General features: G+C 46.0%; 2 long non-coding RNA genes across 9 annotated transcripts in view; one reads left to right on the top strand and one right to left on the bottom strand.

The window, feature by feature from the left end:
- Window positions 1-21,775, top strand: part of LOC128083302 (uncharacterized) — a 47,613-nt gene that overhangs the window by 25,080 nt on the left and 758 nt on the right. For 5 of the 8 annotated variants that reach the window (XR_008208022.1, XR_008208021.1, XR_008208020.1 and 2 more), the window contains one exon: window positions 3,958-21,316. This is a non-coding gene — a long non-coding RNA (uncharacterized LOC128083302). The remainder of the gene's footprint in view (window positions 1-3,957; window positions 21,317-21,775) is intronic. The other 3 variants (XR_008208024.1, XR_008208023.1, XR_008208025.1) reach the window with 3 other exon arrangements.
- Window positions 3,273-21,775, bottom strand: part of LOC128083303 (uncharacterized) — a 75,256-nt gene continuing 56,753 nt past the window's right edge. The window contains exons 7-12 of the long non-coding RNA XR_008208026.1: window positions 15,967-21,478; window positions 13,962-14,044; window positions 13,086-13,284; window positions 12,291-12,444; window positions 12,014-12,165; window positions 3,273-4,450 (exon numbers count right to left, since the gene is read on the bottom strand). This is a non-coding gene — a long non-coding RNA (uncharacterized LOC128083303). The remainder of the gene's footprint in view (window positions 4,451-12,013; window positions 12,166-12,290; window positions 12,445-13,085; window positions 13,285-13,961; window positions 14,045-15,966; window positions 21,479-21,775) is intronic.

Genomic DNA, 21,775 nt, shown 5'->3' with positions numbered 1-21,775 from the left:
CTTCAATGACTAAAGCTGGAGGAATTTTAGAAACTGCATTCACTTCCTACCTTTGGTTTCTTTTTGTGCTGTTCTCGTGCTTTATGAATTGAATTTCGAATCTAACAGGCCAAAAAGCTGTCAGTCCCAAATCTCCCTCCTGACCTGAGTGTAACCTAGGGACTTGCGCTCTGATGCTGAAGTCAGTCTGTGCCTTCTGTGGCAGCAGGAGCAGCACCTCCCTGTGTGGCACACGCAGCCATGTGCTGCCTTTCCAGCTCAAGAAGGAACACGTAGACCCTCCATGAAGGGGGGTTTCCCCAGGGCAGGAGACATCCGTCCTCCAGGAGTCTGCCAGCTACCCAGTGCAAGTAAAACAAAATCATGGTGAGAGAGCCTAACCAGGCTGAAATCTGCAGAGTCCAGCTGCCTGCTGTGCTCTGCCCTGGTGAGCTCCATCTGCTTGTGCTGCTGGGGAGGCTCCCTGCAGGGTCTCATGGGGTTGTCTGCTGAGCAGTGCTGCGGGGACCTGGTCCTCACCTGGGGCTCCTTCCAACTACAAAGAGCTGTCTATTGTCATTCCAAGAGGAAAAAAGAAAAGAACTTTTTTAAAATAATAACAGTATGCATCTCATTTTAATTTTAGTCCTAGAAACTACTTGGTGCTCATTACAAAGGAATTGATTCCTTAAACGAATGAAGCAGCAGTGCTGCTTGCTGTGTGGGACTGCTGACACTCTGACTCATGCTTTGCATCTCACAGGATCTGGCTTTTATGCTTCATTTAGGACACCAACGTCATTAGCATTCAGAAGGCTCCTGATTTTTTTTAATTTATTACCATACTGCTGTTACATTTTTTTTTTTTTTTAAGATGCAAATAATATTTGGATCAGAATCACAGCTCATGTTTTATTACCAAATCAAGGCATAATGGTTGCTTTCATTTAACTTTCAAGCGTTAGAAGAAATTCTAAATGAAAATGAGGTGTGGCTTTGTGTAGCAATGCGAGGAGCTGAGGCATTTGCCGGGTGCCTGGCTGGCTGCTGCCATGGAGCATCATTTGCTGGTGAGAGAGGTGAGGACATTCATCTTGTGCTGCACGTGGCTGGGACCTTGGGCTGCCTGAACCTCAGCATTTCCATTGCATGCAGAACAGCTGTGCCAGCCCTGCCCGTGTCCCTGGAGATGGCATGTTTGAACGGCAGCAACTCCAAACACGGCGCAGCTCTGCAGCTCAGCCCCGTTGTTCTGAGGCTGGATGTGACACAGCAGCGTGCAAGTGAGCCCTGCAGAGCGCCTGGGCCTGCCCAGGATGGCACCCGAGCTGTGTGAGATTGCTGCTCGTAGCACACCTTGTGCTACAGTGCTATAGTGCCGTGTCTGTCCTGACTCGTAACTGCTGGGAATGGCAAAGAGTGTCTTTTGTTGAGAGGCCGGGTGTTTTTAATGCAATAGGGGGAGAAAAAAATAGCACTGCAAGTCCTCAGTGCTTCCCTGCTCTGCTCCAAAGGCCCTTGGAGTCCCGGAGCAGCTCTCAGAGCTTTGTCCTCATGGGCAAGCACTGCTTGCCCAGCCCATAGGGTTTCCCACAGCACGCATGGGGGTGGTGTGCCCATCCAGCACCCCACAGTGAGCTCAGGGAAACAGCAGGGTGGGAGCATGCATGGGAATCTGCCTATGGATTCTGTTGAGTCTGCTGCCATCAAGATTCAAATTAGCAGTGAGTTAAAAGAAAAGTGCTACTCCTCGCCCTACGAATGTGCAGGGTTGGGCTGGGAATTCCAAGAGGATTTGTAAATGAGGGTTGAAAATTCCCAGCCAACCACTTGGCACCTTTTTAGTAGGAGTATAATTTAGTAAGTATAGCTCTTAAAAATCACGTAAACTGAAAGCGGTTGAGAAATCGGTGGCAATTACTTACTTGAACTCTCGGCTTTATTAATAAATGAAGAAGAGCTGCTCGTGCAGCCGGGCAGAGCTGCAGTCACAGTGCACACACAGCAGGTGCCCACCGGCGCTGGGACCTCTGTGTTCCATGGACAAAGCGCGGTGCTTCGAGCGCTTGCAGGAGCGGCCATCGCTTCATTTTGCCCCAGTGATTCGGGGGCACGTGAGGGTTGCTTACAGCGAGGTGTGCTTTGTCTGATGGCACTTCTGCCGAGTGACAGACGAGCCATCTGGCGTTACGCTGAAGTGCAGCGCAGCGTTTTCTTAGGAGGGAGCCTGCAGTGATGACAAAGCAGTTCCACACCTCCGCTGCCTGTGTCACAGCAGGGCTGCTGCTGGCGGATCAGCAAAGCCAGCATGAGATGGCAGAGCCGTGCTGGAGCGAAAGGAGTCCATCAGACCTCTGCCCTCCTAGGGACGTGGAGGGGACTGAGCGGCAGCAAGAAAAATGAGGGACTTTCAGGGGCAGCTGTGTTTTACTAACCCAGTCATAATGCCCCTAAAAATCCTTATTGTTCTTGCAATGGTCAACTGTGACCTCCGGCACGGGGAGGCCTGGAAGGTAAGCACGAGTGCTGGGTGCAAAGCGAGCATGGTAGGGCAGGTCTGCCTTTGGGAAGGATTGCTTGCAAGCTGGAGTGGTGTTACAGGCTGGGGAAAGTGGTGTTACAGGCTGAGTTTCCATCAGAGGTGGATTGGAAAAGCTTCACTGTTAATGGTGGTATGGAGAGTGCATTGTTGTATGAATCTGAAGGCATGAGAACTGGAACACAAAGTGGGAGAAATGAAAGAAACCAAGTACTTTCCCTCTCTGTTTTATCTCTCTCTCATTTCTGGCTATCAGATCAAAATGCAGCCAGGGATGTTCTCAAACCAACCCCAGAGACACACAACCCTGACCACAGCACTCCAGCAGGAGCGTGGCTGGTTAATAGCAAGGGACTGGGGAGTGGGGGAGCACCCCGAGCCACAGAGATTTACTGGTCCTTTATTTAGCATTATAAGTTGCTCCACTGATTGCAGGGCAGTCACAGGACGTGGGAAGGTGGCCATGCAGCATCACCAGTGTGCCTGGGCAGCAGGGAGCCACTGACTGCTCCACTGATGGCCATGGGCTGGGCAGTGCCTGCCTGTGTCACTGTGCCCCTATTCTGTACAGCTGTCTGCTTGCTGATGGAAGGGCTCCATCCTGCAACGTTCCTGCTCATGTCCCTTCCTGTAATATCACAGGACTGTGCTGCCATAAATGATTGCAGTAAGAAGTATTTTAAAAAACTGTTTTTTCAGATTTCAGGGCAGTGATGTCTGCTATTATTGCATTATTACATCTGCATTTCTTCCCTTTTTTTTTTCTTTCGGTATTCAATTTATTCTTTTCATGTTTGGGAAAGTGTTGGTGGTTTTACACTTAATGCCTTTCATTACATTGGGAACTGCCCTCTCCTTGCTAACTCCCTTCTTTACTCCTTGGTCTGCTGAATTGCTCTCAGCCATGGCAGATCTCTGCTCGTTCTCATCATCTTATTCTGAGCTTCATTCCTGCTTAGGGCAGAGATGCAGTGATTGTACAAAGAGAGGCAATTTGTTAAACAGAATTGTAATATTCAATTATTCTCCATCATGCATTCTAACACCTTGTTTGCATTTCTGAGAGCTTGTATGTGTTAAGTTTTTGTTTTCATTGAACTCTACAACAAAAAGCTTTTCTCCTTTAATAACTTTACCTAGGGAGATGGATAATCAAATTAATCTGGCTCCGCAACACTAACTGTCCCCTTCCCAGCGTCTGGTTGTTTTAATCATTACCTGTTTGAAAAGGCTTTCTCTATCAATTAATTGATATTTTTATCAATGAATTCTGCTCCATGTGACTGCGTCAATAGATTAGAAATGCATGCTTATTTTTAGTTTTTTCCTTCTCTCTACACAGACTGCACAGACTTGCCTTTACACATCACTTACCTATTTTTAATTGGGCTGTGTGGCTCCACAGCAAGCATTACTCATTTGTTATTTGTCATTCTCAGGAACATTTCAACTGCTTTTCTTAAAGCTCAACTCTATGTTAAGGAGAAGTGACTAGAAACCCCAAACTGGGTCCTGGGTCTTGCTTAACTCTGTAAAGCACACTGCCTTGCTGACACGACTCCAGTTAAGGTATGGTATGAATCAGGAGCTCCAACAGCCGCTGTGGAATGAGCGCGTTCACGTGAAGTCATCCTGCAGCAGCTATTGCAGAATAGTCAACTGCTCTGTGTAAGCAAGCCCTAAAAGACAATCCTGGTCCCAGCAGTTGTGTGATTAGGTAAGGGAGGTAATGGGCACAAGAAAGGCATATTCTGTCTGCTAAGGATGGGCTGGGAGCAAAGAAACCTGTGCTGCTGAGGGCTGCCTTGCAGGTCGCTGCCTTTGGAGTTGTTTGCTTCAGGACTTTCTGCTTTGATGCCTTCGATTTCCGAGACCGGTCCAGCATACGAAGCCACAGACTGTTTCCTCATGTAGCTGATGCAGTGCCTTCACCTGATACCAAAACAAGATGTGAGGAATTGAACGTTTCCCCTGGTGAGATGTGTGGATGGAACTAACCTGCTTTTAATCCAGTATCTACCGATCAAATAAACAGAAGCACCACCACTACTAACAAGAATGACTGACGCTTAGTACTGGAAACAGGAAGATCCAGAAGGGGTTTTTGTTCCTATGTTACAATTTTTATCTTTAGTATTCACATCTTACTCAAAGTAAGAATATTTGTATGTTAAAATAACCCCCTTTTTGCTTTGTAATACTGGATTGAGCCTGCCCAGCTTCTTCCTATCACAGCTCTGCCCCGTGGAGAGAATCCAGTGGTGGATGTGGAGGTCAGAAGAGCTCCTCCAAATGCAGGGGATGTGCACAGGACAATCCTGCAGCTCTTCCTGAAGCTAGTGCATGGATGAATGGATCGTCTTCTCATGTGCTATGGGAACTCTGCCCATATAAATGTCTGACAGACTCTTCCAGTGCTTTATAACCGTGTTTCTTCTACCTTCTGGTAAGCCACAGTTTCCTGCTTGTGCATCTCTGTCATTTAGCATCTCCAGTCTGGCTTGGAAAATGCAGAAATTCCTAAAATAAATGTGTTTTGAAAAGTAGACACGGGATTTTTTCAGTCAGTCTCAATGGTGCTGCCCTAGACTTCTTGAAGTTGCCATCCCTAGAGTATGCTAAGTAGTATGAACATTACAATAGACCCTGCCAAAATAAAGCATTCCCTACTCGCATGCAGATAATTCTGCATGGATAGCAGAAGATGTACTAAGCTTGAGCCACCATTCATATTTCTTTGCACATCAAAGCAACTGCTCCAGAATCTTTCAAGCACCAGTGTTCCAGGCTGCAAGGAGCCTCTGGCTGCACAGGACCTTTCTGAACTGCCCTGTGATGTTATCAACTGCTTTCAGTGCACAACATCTGCCTGGATAATTTAATCTGGTACATTCATTCAAATAGAAATTGTGTGTCAGCCACATGATCTGAATTAGACCAGTGCAGGAAATAACATTTTGCAGGCGAATTTGGTGCCTTCTGTCACTGGAGCCCTTTGCTACTTTTTGATGAATAGCTGTTTCATGGAGGAAATGTGGTTATTAAGGCAAACTTTCTTCATGATTTAAATTGCTTTCAGCAAAACTGAAGAAATCCAAGCTGCCAAGCAACCTTTAGTTTTAGCAGATTACTGCTGGGCTTTGTCTTTTTAATTAGGCCAGTGTTGATCAAGTTTAATTAAGAGAACTGGTGAGACAGCCAGGACAGCCTTCCTAAGAGCTGGACTCTGTTCTGGGGCCCAGCTGGTATTGGTTGAGATTTAGTTCTCTATAAAGAGAAATAAAACAAAATAAAGCCTTAACAAAATGAATAGACGCCTTGAGTCACAGCACACAAACTCATCAGCTGGCGTAGGATAGTGGGACTTCTCTACCTACCTTTCTCTGCAGCATCAAGTTTTAAAGCTGGTAACAGGATGTGACTTCTGAACCTGACAGCCCTGCAGACAGAAATTCCTCGTTGCTGAGGATGATTCTGCCTTATATGCAATTTGAAAAAAAAAAAAGAAGTACGTAGTTTTACTTGTCTATTAAAGACACAAGAGAAAGATCCATGGTTTTCCATGTAAATAACTGTCAGAAGAGATGAGTTAAATTCCACATTTGAATTCTTGATATTCCTCTGTTTGTCATTGTGCCTTCAAGCTGATGTGCTGTAATTATCCCTGAACAGCTCCCTCATGACCAGGGCACCTGCTGAGCATCACCTATTAGGCTTTTACATCTATAAACTTCACCTGCTCCCTCCCTCTGTGCAAAACCAAACTGGTGCTTTCTCTAAGCTCAAAAGGAACCTGTTTACATATGAAGAGTAAAAGCAGAGAATTCAGAGTTGTAGCAATCAAGTTTATAAATCAGGTAAGCCCAGGGAGAGGGGAACAATACATTTATTAGTCTGCAATTAAGGGAGGGCAGGGAAGTTTTCTCAGACAACTCAGACTCCTGAGGCTGCTCATCTGCCTCGTGAAAGAAGCAAAGTACACAGCTTCACTGTGATCCTGAATCTGAGGCTGAGCAGTTTGTTTTGCCCTTGAGCTTCCTGTGACTTCAGTGCAACATTTTTAAAGGGAAAATTGAACAAAGATTTATGGGTTGCCACAGCCTGCAGTTTTCAAACATACTGCTAGTTCATCCACTCCTCCCACCGTGGACTAACATGCCCTAATTATTGCCAGCACACACAAAAAGCATTTTTAATCATTATATCATAAAGTGGGACAGAAGTGGACTAATGATACAGAAGGGACCAAATACATTTTCAGAGCTCCAGTACACAGGACAGGGTTTGACCATCAGTCTATAGGCAGAAAGGTTGTCACAGACAGCCAGTCACAATATATTCTGATCTTTTGCTCACCACAGATACTACCTGCAGTACCAAGCTTTGGCTCCATGACAGATGAGAAGCAAATCTATGGATTCCAGTGCTTGCACTTCCAAGTTGTTATGGCTTGCTATTAAATGGGGAAAGGAAGCCAAAGGAAATCATGTGCATTGGAGTCAAATACCATTTTTAGGAGTGGGAACTGCATGAGTATTTCACCAGTGATTAAAATAGCCAGGGACCAGGGCACACTAATGATTAATGATCTCTTTCTGCAAGCTGAGGACATGTCCTACAGGATCTGGCCCTCCTGAGAGACAGTCATGAAGTACAGTTTGGAGGAGCATATTTAAAAGGCATGAGCAAAAAAGTACAGAAACAACAGTACAAGGCATTGCTACAAGAAAACTCTGGTTTCAAGTGAGGAGCTTCTGGGAGTTCCTCTTTTTTTTTTTTCCCCAGCTGCAGGGAAGGGTGAAAACTATCAGCTATAAAAATATTACAGTTTATGCTGTTAAACAAATCATAATTTGTCAACAGGTAGCTGAATTATGTCCAACTCCGCTGAGAGCCAAAACTGATCTTTTTTCCCAATGCTGTTGTATAGTAACAGCTGGCAGAACACTGTCAAGCAAAGCTGTGCTGGGCTGATAAATAAACCAATGATCCTTAGTGTAGGAGACAAACCATCTCATGGAAAGACTGCAGCTCATGCTGGGATGTGTTGAACAAATACTTGTTAACAATCTGCACACAGGCAGAGAGTTGCTTTATGAAAAGGTGCTAGAAAAATGTTATTTGAATAAAACACAGCATTCCTAGGGTTATCAAAAGAACCAGCCAGGTTTTAGGTCTCAGAGTCTCTAAAGCACAGCAGCAAACCAGTGAACATTAGCATTTCTTGTTCATTCAAATGGAGAGTTTGGTAACTGGATTCTGGATGAGTGGAAAGACCCAACAAGTTCTAAGATACAGCAAGGCAAGCCAGAAAACCAACAGAGTGATATCTGCTTCTATTTGTTTCAGAGCTCCCAAATTCTGCTGGAGAATTTTTCACTTTTCAGTTGTTTCTGAGGCAGGAGGAGACTTGCTCTGATTGCAGATGCTGTGTTGCCTCTAAGCCAATCAGACTACACTGTCCCATGTGGGAGAAGGAAGGGTAACAAGTGAAAATGTCCCATCAGGAGATACAGCTTTATGCTGGAGCTCAGATCCTTGTGCAGCCACCATATTATGCTCTGTGTTTTGTACTTAACACCATGCTGGTTTTGTCCTTGCTTTGCAGGCATTTTATTTTTATCATGGGTAAGAACAGGAATGTGTGCATTTCTGTGAAAGAACGAGCACAGGGCTGCAAGCTCCATCTCAGTGCAAATAATATTTTGGCAGGAAACCTGCAGGAGATTAAATTAGGGACCTAAAGACTGAATATTAAAACATTTCAAACTTTTGAGTTCTTTTAAATAAGCAGCAACAAAATGAAGCAGTCTGACAAAATTAGCAGGCCCAAAGTGCTAAAGGAATCCTCTAAGGTTCATTTATTTACTGATGCAGATTTAGGAGAACTTTTTAGGCTATTTGTATTAGTAGCTGCATATGTCAACATGCTATTTCCTAAATGCATTCTGAGTCCAGATTAGCTAAAGTTTTAGGTGTTGGCAGACTTGCTACAATAGAAGGGAAATGCCACTGGAATAACTTTAAACATGATCCAATCCCTGATGATTCACTGGATGTGTTAAAATTTCCTTTGAGACCATGTAAGTAATGCAGGGACTGGAGTGCAGAGTGCCTGTGACTCAGCTCTCTGCGAGGCAAAGGGAGGATGTCAGAATTACTCACAGGGACAGCAGGAATCTCATTTATCTATTTATAGGCAAGGCTGAGATGAGCTCGTGCCATTGAAGAGCTGAATTTGCCAGTTCTCCTTAGGGGGAGGAAAAGGGAAGGCCCTACCTTTAGCTTCCAAACCCAAGGACTCTGGCCAGCTGCATTTTCCTGCCCTCGGATGAGCAGCACGGGGCACCTGGCGCAGACCTGTTGGAGAGCAGAGCAGCCCCAGCCCCTGGCACCAGTTGCTACTCAGCCCCTGCTCCAGAGGGGCTGCAGGACGGGGAGGTCCCATGTCCTGAGCTCAGGGGTCTCTTCCCACTGCAGGAGCATCACTGCAGCATGTGTGTATGTCAGCCAGCTTCATTTAAGAGGTGCCGGTTAGATGCCAGCACTCACTTTGCCAAAAGCCTGTTTACTGCTTCTCTTCAAAGAGGCACAACATTATTCCCTGTGCAGGCGTTTTGCCTAACAGGCCATCAGAAAAGGAGAGCTCCAAGGGACAGAGCGGGGAGCTGAGCACACTGCCTGCCTCCAGCCTCTGCACAGCCTGCAAGGCACTGACAGTGTCGAGACAGCAATTCCTGAAGGTGTGCTTTCAGCAATGTATATTTAGGTTTGGGAGGTGAAAGATGGTCACATTTTGGGTAAAAAGCAAGAGCTCAAGCCCACAGCAAAATGTTTTAGTGACACTTTTTCTGGTACAGCCAGCACTTAGCAACACAAACTGCAGCCTTGTTTTCTTACCGAGAAAGAAACCACTCCATGGTACGCCCTGCACACCGCACTGCTCCATCACTGGGAACACCTTTGTGGTGTTGGTTGGGCAGTTCTTTCCACTCCCTCCATTTAGCTGCTGTGGCTAATTCCCTTCCCAAAAAAGAAGTTATCTAGGAATGCAGGGCTCTGGATTACTGATCCAGCCTCCTACTGTTACATTCAATTACATCATATTGTGCTTTTTGGCAGGCTGTCCCAGCACTTCATTTAAAATTTTCAGCTTTAATATCATTTGTTCTTGTGCCAGCATCATAATTTAGTTTAAACAATTCTCTTTTTCCTCTGATCTTTACCTATCAGATATATTTACTGAAAACAATCCTATCTCCTCTAGCCTTTGTTTTGAAAAACTAAACAAATGAAAGTCTTCTAGTCTCCTCTTGTTCTAAACCCTCTGATCATCCTCAGTGCCCTTCTCTGTACCTGCTAATCTTCCTCAAACATGAGTGAACCTGTACCTTCTAGGATTGTGTTTGCCTCTCCATATCAGATTGGTGGCTCACAGTTATCCCTGGGAGCAAGTATGCTCTGCGGTTTTTTTTCCACCCCCCTGCCTTTGTCATCTTCAAGTGAGTAATACGATATTCTCGTTATTAATTTCTAACTGCACGTCTTACTACTTTGTCCATTCTATTTCAGATGAATTCTGTCATTCACTCATTGCTGACTGATGTTCTGATCATCCTCTGTATTAAGAAAGCCCGTGTCCTCAGCAGATTTCTTTACTACATTCCTGCTGCTGTGCCAGACTCATTAATGAAACAAACAAGACTGAACTCAACACTGACTCCTGAGCAGTTCCACTTACTGACTGCCTCTGTCTGGCATTTCTTCTCTTCTCACAGCTCCCCTTTCCTCTGCACTTTAACAGTTTTGCATTCACCATCCACACTAATCCCCATCGTCTCAACTTCAACTAGTAATTTCCCCTGTGGTATAATATCAGATTCTTCACTCAAGTCTGGATAGAGTAAATCACCTGTATTTCATTTACCTAAAAAAAAATCAGTCATCAAAGAGAAATATCAGGGTAAGCTGAACTCATTTCATGTGCCAAATCCTGGGATGGAAATCTGCCAGTGCACCTTCACCTGAGCACACTGAATTCTTCATGCTTTTCTTTCCACCTTACATGCAGTGATTTTCATTCCCTTACATATATTCCCACTAGAAATCCTGTCTTTGTCCCACTGCTCAATATGATCATCTCTACTGAAAATGTGGACAAGGTGTTTTTAATTCATTTTTAGACTATATGTAGTTGGGTCTAATCTCAACCCCATTCTCACTCCATAACGACCACGTTTCTCCTCTTTTTATTTCTCCAGTTGAAACTCTCTGCCATCTGTTCTAATTTCAAGTCCAATTCGCGAGCTCACCTTTGACGTTTCATTCTGTCTCTACCTTCCCCATCCCAGCAACTTCAAATTGGACAACTGAGGCAAATCCTGCCTCCAGTCTTCTGCTCCACCACTTCTCTCCAATGCCACCTTTGTGGCAGTAACTCATAAGGCAGGTCCAGAACTGCTGCCCTGAACACGTCACTGGAGTAGTGGCTGTTCAGGACCTGCAGGGTAAGCTGCTTTGTCAGCCCTGTGATAAGAGTGATGGACTCCATCAAAGAGCAGAGCAGAGCATCGTACTCTGTAGCAGTTCCTCTCCAGACATCTGATTTCAATCCCTAGCTGCATGCCAGCAGAATACCCTCATGCCAGTCAGAACTTCTGCATGTCAGTTAATGCTCCCCATGTGTTTGGGGCTGGTTATTTATCCACTCATCCATGGTTATTTATGGTTGGAGCATTTCCTGTCAGGGTTAAACTTCCTGCATGTTTCAGCTACTTTTGGAATCCAAGTTCCATCACATTCAATTCCTCAGCTCTGCAGTGCAGCTGATTCCACTAATTAGCTCCCTTAATTTCTCAACATTTGCCCTCTTTGAGATGAGTTTGTGTGTCACTACAGACGGTGCTGAAGATTCAGTCCTAACGAGGTGCCTTTAAAAGCTGTGTTTCTTACCCAGAGTCCTCAGAGGCTTTGGCTGACTCACAACTTGGTGCTTTAGAGGCTGTGAAAGAACTGCACTCCCCTTTGTGCACGAGGCAGACTCTGTATAATCTTATCATTGCTCAGTATTATTCAGCATTTTCATTCTGTATCCAACTGAGACCATAAAGAGCCTAAAAGGCCACATTTCAAAACATACTGCACTGGATGGAGAGTCCAGTTAAGTCCCTAAAGTGAAGTCCAACGCTTCCTACCCCCACCGTGATCACTGCAGCACTCTGCTAACCAGCTCTAATTACCAGAACACAGGATGCCCGTACCTGCCTATTTGCTTTGAATTCTGCTAATTTCCTGCAGAAAGCAAAGCCCATCCAGACTGCAGCTGACCAGTCTGTGACGTGCAGACTGGTAGCAGAGGCCTAGCTTAGACTGTGCTTAGACCAGCACAAGAAGAGAGAGCCGTGTCCACAAGGGACTTCTGAAAAACGCAAAGCACCTTTAAAAATCCAGGCCTTATTGCCAGGACTCTGCATGTGACACATGTCCTCTCTTTACCTGCTTCCTCCAGAGCGGCAGCAGCACGGCCCTCTTCCCAAGCCAGCATGCAAATGATACAGCCACAGTGCTGGGGCCACGTTGCTATCTGAGATAGATGGAAGCTGTCTTCTGCTGCCAAACTGGTGCACGTTCAAACTCTGTAGAAAGAGCTGAAATGGCAGAGCAAAGTAAATTTCTCTCCTTCTCTCCCCTCTCTTTCAAGGGGAGCAAATATGCCCCTTTCCCAAAACACGTCTGCCTTGAATGCTCCCTGCTCTGCTGGGCACCTACTGACCTTGGCACTGTCACAGGACTCGTGTTTTTCTGAAAGAGTAACCTCCTTGTCAAGAGGCTTATTGCTTTGGGAAACACAAAGCAGTCTTGTCCTCCAAGTGTCCAAGCCTTCTTTTCACGTCTGTTTATTCCTTCACTAGCATTTATTTTTGGCCCTGAAAAAAAACAACCACACAACTCCACATTAAAGGGATGGCGTCCAGTTAAAACCCACATGCTGCACCACCCCTTCACACCCCTTTGCAGGGGAAGGCAGCAACAAAAAAACTCAAGAAAAACTGTCTCCTGTTGGGCACAAAACTGCCTTTGCTTTCTAGTGAAAAGGCAGCAGAGCATCCTCAGAACCACAGAGCACATTGGTCAAATAGGCCAAATCCTGCATGCCTGAGGCTTGTTTGTATATACAATCAAAAATTCAAGGGCCAAATTTCCATTTGTCCTGGAAAATCTTTCTAGTTGGTATTATAAAAGGAGCCCAGGAGAGCAAGATGCCAATGTTCCACAATGTCATACTGAGTTTGAGGCATGTGTAACTCTTGGGCAATCCCAGCCTTTGCAACACAGCTTATCAAGGATGTAAAATCAGAAAGGCAGTTTCATGCTGCTTCTATGCTGATTCCACACCTGTTTGGGCTACTAGAGCAAGAACATGGCTTCTTATTCAGTATAGAAAAGCTTAAGAGGAGCAGCAGGTGATCGTTGCCTCCTGAGGCCGGTGCCAGCTGTGCTTAACCGCTGCTCAAGGCCAGTGTTAAGGCAAACAAAAGCACTTAGGCCACCAGCAGAGTATGCTCACCTGTTTGACTTTGCAGAGAGGTAATCACAGAGCCAGTGCCAGCTTTGTGCCTGCCACCTCCCAACTGAGAGCTGTGACTGTGTGTGGGCTGATGCAGCTGCAGAAGGACTGTCTAAGGGCTCACAAAGCTGAAGTCCGAGGCACAAAGTTCAAGTCCAAGGTCCTGTATTGACAGTGTGTGTGGTCAAGACCTGCGTTCCTGTTGGAAGATGGAGAGAAGGAAAGCAGGACTGCATCTTGAGCTCTTTGTACTGGCTCTGCAAGAGCAATTGTGCTCACTGGCAGTATCTATGACTTGGACCACCCAGCAGCATCCAGCACCCCAGATCATGTAGCTGTGCTCCATTCCTTTAGCACAGTGACTGAGTTGGGCACCTGAGGACAAAGTCATTAAAGCAGTCTGCTCTCAAGACCTATGTGACAGCAACTGCATCGCTGTCTGCTTTCACTGAAGTCAACGGGACTCTGGCCACAGGCCTGATTCATCTATCTCCTACATCAATAGATTATCTTTCAAGTCCATTGGCTCCTATGAAATTAGAGCTGTCAAGCCCTGGATGTACAATATGGCATGGTTCAGTCAAAAGAAATGGGGGACATGATAGAAATTGAAACCTTTGGAAAGACTTGGACTATCTTGTATGCTTATCAAGTCAGTAGAATATTAATGCTGCATCCATCATTCAGAGTAATGGCTTCTGGATGCTTGGCTGACTTTGGTAAGGGGCACTTTGAGAAGAATAAAACTACATTTTCACTGCTGAGAATCTTCCTACAACATACAATGTGGCCCAAGGGATGCTGACAGCCTGCTGGTATTGTCTTCAGAGTCTACATAGGGGCTAACACTGCTAAACTGTATAAACAAGTGCTTACCCCAGAATATCATTTGAGACCAGACAGGATTTACAAACGCAGAGATGGCCAGAGGTGGGCTGTCCTTCCATCAGTCTGTGAATCTACAAAGAAAAAAGAAGATGATTTTGTATTCTTTCAATTACATATAGAACATAATTAAAGTAATCACAAAAACAGATGCATGATATCAGTAACTGGCAAATTAAGAATTCGGTCACGGTTGTCCAGGAACTCGCAGCCTCCGTGCAATACCAATAATAATTATTTATAGCCTACTATGCAAGGAAATTAGTCCAGGAAAACTGTCTGCTTATAACATAAAGAGTCACCCCAAGGGAGAAGTTCAGTGCAGTGTGCAGGGAGCAAGACATCACACCATTTTCTTGTCTAGTATTATAAACTTTACTGCAAGTAGCATTTGTGTATTTTGCAGAGAATGTCTCGGTTCCCCTGTAACAAATGCCTATTGTATTCCTGCTGAGTTTCATTGAATTTACTCTTGATTTATACTTAAGATCAGAGGCAGATCCATGTTACTTCTTTCTATATAAATCCCTGAGCTGCCTATTCACAAGGATGAGCAACTTCGCAAAAGAATGAGTTGAGAGAATGAGCTGGGTGGCAGGCTAACTATTAGATCTGATGGCATTACCATAGCATCTGGAGAAGCTAAATGCAGTGCTAACTCAAGGTACAAGAAAGCTTCAGCCCTTGAAAAGAGCTAACAAAGACAAAGCACAGAAAGTGGGAGGTAGCAAAGAGGCACAGAGAAGAGAAGCGGCTGTGCAGCATCACAAAGCAGGGAACCCAGAGGGGCAGGAGCAGGGCCCTGTCTCTCAGCACCCTCCAGCTTCACACTGCCTTTTGGTCCTTTCTGCATGTGGACCTCATGCATCTTTAATTAAAAGCACAATCCAAAAATAGAAAATCTTTTTTTTTTGTCAAGGGAACTCCTGCTCTGCAAGTTATTTCCTGTGATTAATACCTGCCTCCTCTGCTGAAGACATCCATCTCTGCGTGGATCAGGTTCTAGTAAAGCAAAGCTCACCTCTTAGGAAAGAGAGCTTTCCATTCTCTTTCTGCTAACATTCCTCCTCACCACTGTCCCTGCTTGGCCCTGCAATCATTTTATGATGCAGCCCAACATAACTCACAGTACTTCCCATTACTGTGTGCCACCAGTGTTAGCAGAGCCCTTTTTGTGGTAGATAGCAGCCTTCAGACACCCCGTGTTTCCTGTTCAACTGGAGCCAATCACACATTATTTGGTACTGAAAGTCCCTAATTAATTTACACACAACAAGGCCATTGTAACGATAACGTAATGGAGATTGGCCCATTAGCAAAAAGTGTGGATAAATTATTTTCTTTTAATGCTTCCATCAATATTAAGACCCATTAATCATATTTTAAAAAACCAACTTTAAACATACACGGTATTTGTAGGCATTTCTGATGGGATGCCCGGCAGCCCTGCCTTTCAGCAAGGAAATCTCTGCCATGTTCTGAGCAGAACTGGATTTTTACTGCACAGAAGATAGCACAACTGGTCCAACTCCTCTGATATCCTCTTTATAAAGTGAGAATATAACAGTTTTTACGAAAAGGAAATCAACATTAAATGCAATATATTCTGAAGGAGGGAAAAATTCCTAGCAGCTGCTGAAAGGAAAGTGAAATTCATAAATACCTCTTTCATCTTTATCAAATTACTATTCAGTACAGTTACATTTATTAATAACAACATCCCTTAAACCACATTGTGAAAATCCATTAGCAAGAAATGCTTTAAAATGTACAACAGGCTGCAACAGATGGTTTATCAAAGGCTGAAACAATTCAACAGTATAAGCAGAGCGGGCATTTTTATGGGCTGCTGAGCGTGCCAGAGTATCACTGTGACACATCCACAAGTGGGCTGTTTGTGTTGTGTAACTAAAACTTTCTCTTGAATCCAGTAATCCACATAACCAAGAGCTAATGCAAACTCGTTCTGTGCTTTGGATGTTTTCCCCATACATACCTGTGCCTGGAAATGCTGCAGGCAGTTTCAGAGCTGAGTGCAGCACTGAGCAGGCAGTGCCACAGCTCTCACTGCTCACAGAGGGAATGCGCACTGACTTCTCCATAACAAACCCTAATGAGAAGAATCCTCAGAGAAGTCATAACTTTGCCCATGAGAGTCAACCCTTGCAGGACCAGCCTGGAGCCAATCACTGCATCACTCTTCAATTTTTCAACACAATTTGCCCTGGAAGTTTACATATTCCCTTCTTCTTTTCTTGATTTTTTAAAAGCCAACAGTTTGAATGTCAATCACTGAGAGGGTATGAGGCGAAATCCAGACGAGGGATTTTGTCATCGTCCTCATGGCAGAAGCTGCCAGCTATGCCCATTGTGCACATCCTGCACCACTGGAGCCGTGTGTGCATCCCGGGAGGGCTGTTACAGAAGGGCTGCTGCCTTGCCCTGCTCTCGGTCGCTTCCAGTTTGCAGCAGAGAACAATAATGGCACAGACAGCGCAGCATTGCTGTGCGCTCGTTCCCCAGCAGTGACTGTATCTGTCACAGCCTCCTGCTGTATCAGGGCAACGATATTTCTGAAGGCATTTTCTTTGTTGCTGAACAAGGCGAAGTCTGAGTTGGGGAGTACAGGAGAGGCGAAGGGACGGAGCGAGGGATGTGTCTGCAGCTGGGTACAAGTGCACAGCAGTGCTGGCAGATCAGCCTACACACATTCTCCTTCCAGATCTGATAATTCCCTAGTTCTATAAAAACACACCCAAGGCAGGGGTCACAAAGTGCCTAAGGTGGATACGCAGTCTGCAGCTAAATGCATCCCAGTTCCCTGGAGGGAGAAGTCCCTTCAAATCCATCAGCTGTACATGTATCTCACCTCAGCAGGCTGTGCCACCACCAACAGCTCACTGGCTTCATCCGTCCCCGCAGTGTGTTCCACTTAGGAGGGCAAAAGGATGGCAGAACAAATCAGTGGCAGAATGTATCATCTGTAATCACACACAAGTCAACTTGTTAACCTGATTTCTCTTCCAACTGAGGTTGTAACTCCATGATTACTTTTGACCGAGCACAGCTAGAAAACACATAATTACATGGACCAAAGCACAGAGAATGGTGCCCACTGCTTTGCTGGTAAAGTGCAGCACATGAGGGGAAAAGAACCACTTGGAAATGAAGTGTACATTCACACCTCACACATCCTCACAGCAGAGTTTCTGGCTTTCAGGCTTGGGTAGCATGAAAGGCGAAAATTTCTCAGGAGCAATGATGGATTGCGTGGCATGAAACACTGCAAATGGTGTCAGTGCTGGGGATGGGGGTTCCACCATCCAGCCAGATGAAAGCAGTCCAGGTGAACGCTGGTGAGACAACACTTGGCACCTTGCAGGAACGATCTTTCTTGGCTGTAATCTCCCCCTCCTGGGGCATTTCCAGTTTTCTCTGTTGTTGACCTGCAGTGAAGGAGGAAAGGGGTTGGACATAGATGGTGCTCTGAGCAGGAGTCGGGTCTGCTGGAGTGGGAACAGCTGTGGGGCTGGGAGGGAAACAGAGATGGGAATGAGACAGATAGGTTCCCCTCTGGGAGGATGGGCTCAGGCAGCCTGAGGAAAATAAAGCTAAAATGAAAGGGAGGAAACCAGAGAAGAGAAGATGGAACTAGGGAGATCACAGAGAACAACAGGAAGCAGTGCTGAGATGTCAGACATGAAGGCTGGGCTTGTAGGAGAAGAGCAAACAGAGTAAAAAAAAAAAATCAGGATTAGTGTGCAAAAGACAGAAAAAAATTTTTTAAAGTCCTATAAAAGTGCCAACTACCCAGCTGCAGTAAGTGAAACTCCAGTACACTTACGTCAACACCACACCACAGATCAGCACCAGGGGAGGAGGTCTGGGGTTTTTTTTTAATTGCTTGGAAAGGCTTTCAGCGATGCAGAACATGAACTCCAGCTTCCACTGATGTCAAAGGGATTTAAAAGTGCTCACAGTCTCTCAAAACCAAGACCCAACTTGTCAAAGTACACGAGACAAGATGCTGCATTAATCCCTCGAGAAGAGCCAGCTTTGCACACTGCCTGGCCCGCACCTCGACGCCGACACACTTTGATGGCACACATGTGGCAGGGACAGGGACACAGCCCAGCTCTGCCCACCCCATGCCAGGCTTTTGCTTTGCTCTCCCTGATGAGCAGCGAGGCTCTTGGTTTGCACAGCCAGGCGTGAGTAGGGGTAAGAGGCATCCGCTTTGCTGGTTGAAGTGAAATGTTTGGCTTATTGGCACAGCTTGTTTAGATTGGCTCCTAGCACTCAGTCGATGTTATTAGAGAAAGCAATAAAAATGCATTAAATACTAGGAACTACATTAAAACAACATGGAGCATGCAACACAAACCAAGAAAAGCAAGAAGCAAGGGGCTGAGTATGGAGTCTGCCATTCCTTCAGTCATGAGTATGAATATGGTGGAGCCATGTCACAACGACATTTGAAGAGGTAGAGCTGGTGAGTTCTTGCATGCTGCAACATGGAAGATTTCATCCCCTTTTCCTCTCCAAACCACAGCTTCTAGAAAGACTTTGAAATGCTGCAGTCAGCTCCTACGCCTCCCTGCTGAGCTCCTTCCAGACTGAGCTCTTAAATTTGCTATGTTTTTGCCAAGACCTAATTTTCTTTTGACCACGTATTAAAGGGCAGATTCCCATGCCACAGGGAGGGACTGTGAGATGTCATCATGGACACATCTGTCACCTGTCTGGTTGGAGCTCATTGCTCTACCCCACTTCGGCAGCTCCGTCAGACATCTTAGTTTCTTCTTTGGTCTTGAGATAGGACTCCAGGGGCTCTGGGATTCCTAACTTATCTGTTCTGTTAACTGATTTCAGCCATAGCCAGATCCTCACTTTTCTACTGTACTATGAAAATCACAACTGCATGTTACGCCTGGTTGAACAGCAAGGTGATTACTGTAAAGCCTGGATTTCCCAAGGGAATAAAGCTTTACATGGAGCACTGTGTGAGCCCAATGTGTGCAAGTAGTTCTTGATCGTGTCAGACTATTTCAAGGAGACAGAGAGGAGATTTCTCAGAGCCCCGAAGGTCCCAGACAGGCAGATGACAGACGGAGGACACGGACACCATTAGCATCCCCTGAGGAAAAGACAGCAGTGAATGCTCCCTCTATACCAGATAGCAGAGATGCCACAAAGGTGAGTGCTGTTCATTCAACTCACTGATCACGAAATTACTCATTAATCATCTCTTTGTGTGATCACCTTCTAATGCCACTCACCTGCCCCATCTGCCTAGGGCTGCACCCTGCACAGCTGTCCGGTAACCACCTTCCTCACCCAGCTGCCCATCACCTCCAAGGCCTCCAGCAGGGATCCATCCGTGTGTTGCTGCAGCAGCACAGCAGAGAAACCGGAGAGAGGATCAACACACAAGGCAACAGGAGCTGCAGCAGGGCAACAGCTGTCCCTCAGCACATCCATTGTTCTTGTGCAGAGAAGCAGCTTTAAGAAAGTGGTGTAAATTACAGGAACTGGATCACTGGCTTGAACAATGTCAGCACGTCCCTTCGAGGGCATTCACTCCCCCCACGCCATGAAACGACAAGTTATTATTTAACAGCAGACCTCACACAGAGGAATGTTTTTCTGTATTCATGACCTCTAACAAGTATAGCAATTGTTTACTATACTCTGAGTGATCCAGAAGGAGCTATAATGTGATAATTATAGAGAAACCTTCCTAAAAATATATTTCTGATGCATCAGCAAAAGCTCAGCAGGCCCCTCCAGCTGGCACTGTACATATGAGTTAAACCCAATTTGAGAATCAGATCATGCACTACATTTTGTGCAGCTGTGCAAAGACTCCAACCAGAAGTTCTGGAGCAGATGTCTTGTAGCAATGGAGGGAAGGACACGAAGAAGAAGAGAAACAGAAGAGGCCAAGGCCACGTTTCTTGATTGAGTGGTCAGCGACATAGGAAAGTATCAGTTCCACTTTCAAGCTGGATAAACTGAGGCTCTGGAAATCGGCATTTTCTAATCTGCTCACTGACCGGTTGGTGTCTGATCTTCGAGGTCCAGCTTGACTCCAGGCTGTGCCTGCTTCCTCACAACTACTGAGCCTCTGCACTGTTCATGAAGGGATACGTTTCATTATGATCATTTTTTATATTTGTATACCTGCTCTGTGCTCACCGTTTCCAAACCCCAGCTCATGCACTTGGAAGAAACACGCAGAAAGGCTTCGGGACGTTCCTGCCTTGTAGCCAAAGCCACTGAAAAGTCAACCTGCTGCTGCTGCCCAGAGGTGCTGACCTAACTAACCCCTCTGCTGCTGTTTCCGCTGATCAGACTGTGAAGGGAAGCCAGGGCACAGGTGTTTGTTTTCTTCGCCCAGCGCAGCACTTTTCTGGAGACAAGCTGGGACTTCACAGTCTCTGTAGCTCCTTGGCAGCATCTACATTCTCCTGTGCCTCAGTTTCCTCACCTACAGAAAGGCCCAGATGACAAACCCTGAACCAAGGGCTGTGTTAAAGTTTGGAAAACACACAGCACCTTGAAAGAGGGCTTCTGTGGAAGCACAAACAGTCATTTATTGCTTCAATTAAAAAGCGTGTGCCACAATCCACAGTCTGTTTATACTTACACTTCTTATGGATATCTCTCTGAAAAGAACCCAGCCTTGGTAGCTCATGGATTTGGCACGGCACACCAAATAATAAGCAGGCTCACCAACCCTTCTACAACACACAGTGCTTCTGTGTAACTTTGCAGGCTGTGTTTGACTTGTCTGAACTTGAACAGTCACCACTGATTGATTGGCTTCTAAAAATACACGTATGCCATGGTTCGGAGTCCAGAGAGCTCCTGTTGATTTAGATGGAGACCTTGCTGGGAAGAGGCTAAGACAGACACCTGACACCAGGGTGCTGCCATTGCGGCCACGTGCTGCCTCCTGTGCAGGGTGCTCTGAATGCGGAGCTCTGCCATGCTCAACAGCCCTCCATACCTCTGAGTGGGGAAAAAAGCAGGAAGAAAGCAGCCCTACGGATCCCTCCCCTTCCTACAACTCCATTTCCAGGCTGCCCTGCCGCTGTTGGTGAAAAGTGGAGCGAAGCTGCACACATCCTGCTGGAGGGCTGAGCTCAGGCACTGAGCCCCTGCGGTTCCCAGCGGTCGAGGGAATGCTCAGTGCCCTGCTGAGCTGGGAGGGCTCCCAGGGCCAGGGATGTGACTGCTGCAAGGGAGATGCATTGCACTGTACCCTGGAGGAGGCCGCAAGCACGTGATTATTGCAACAGAAGCCGCTAGGAGAAAAACCAGATTACCGTTTTCCATTGAAGGTAATAGGTGCCTTGTTGATTTATAACTCTGTCACTGCTGGCCATTAAGCAAACGGTGTTGCAGCTCCTAGATCCCATTCCGTAGCACTCTCAGTAAGCTGCAGTCTCTGGCGCAATGTCTTGGAGAGCTCCACTGTAGGGCATAGGGCCACAGCTTTCCCCCTCAGTGACAATAATGTTAGCACTCCCAGTTACACACACCCAGATCACTACAGCTGAAGTTTCAAAATGCATTTTGGAAAGGGGAGGAGGTGTGGGGCTGCAAGGAGCCACGGCACGAAGCCCAGGAGCTCAAGCCCAGCAGCTTGCCACAGGGAAACTGCAAAAAGACAGGAGCAAAGCAGTGTCTGTGCATTCTGGGTGTGATGCATTGACAGCAGCATCCTGGGCACTGGTGAGGAATGCAGAGCACCAGGTTTGCTAAAGATGTGAAACTGCGACAGTTTCCTACACTGTGCC

The sequence above is a fragment of the Tympanuchus pallidicinctus genome, unplaced genomic scaffold, assembly GCF_026119805.1.
Source record: "Tympanuchus pallidicinctus isolate F22 unplaced genomic scaffold, pur_lepc_1.0 scaffold23, whole genome shotgun sequence".
Taxonomy (NCBI): domain Eukaryota; kingdom Metazoa; phylum Chordata; class Aves; order Galliformes; family Phasianidae; genus Tympanuchus; species Tympanuchus pallidicinctus.
The sequence above is the reverse complement of the archived record's forward strand: the minus strand, read 5'-3'. Positions and strand labels throughout refer to the sequence as shown.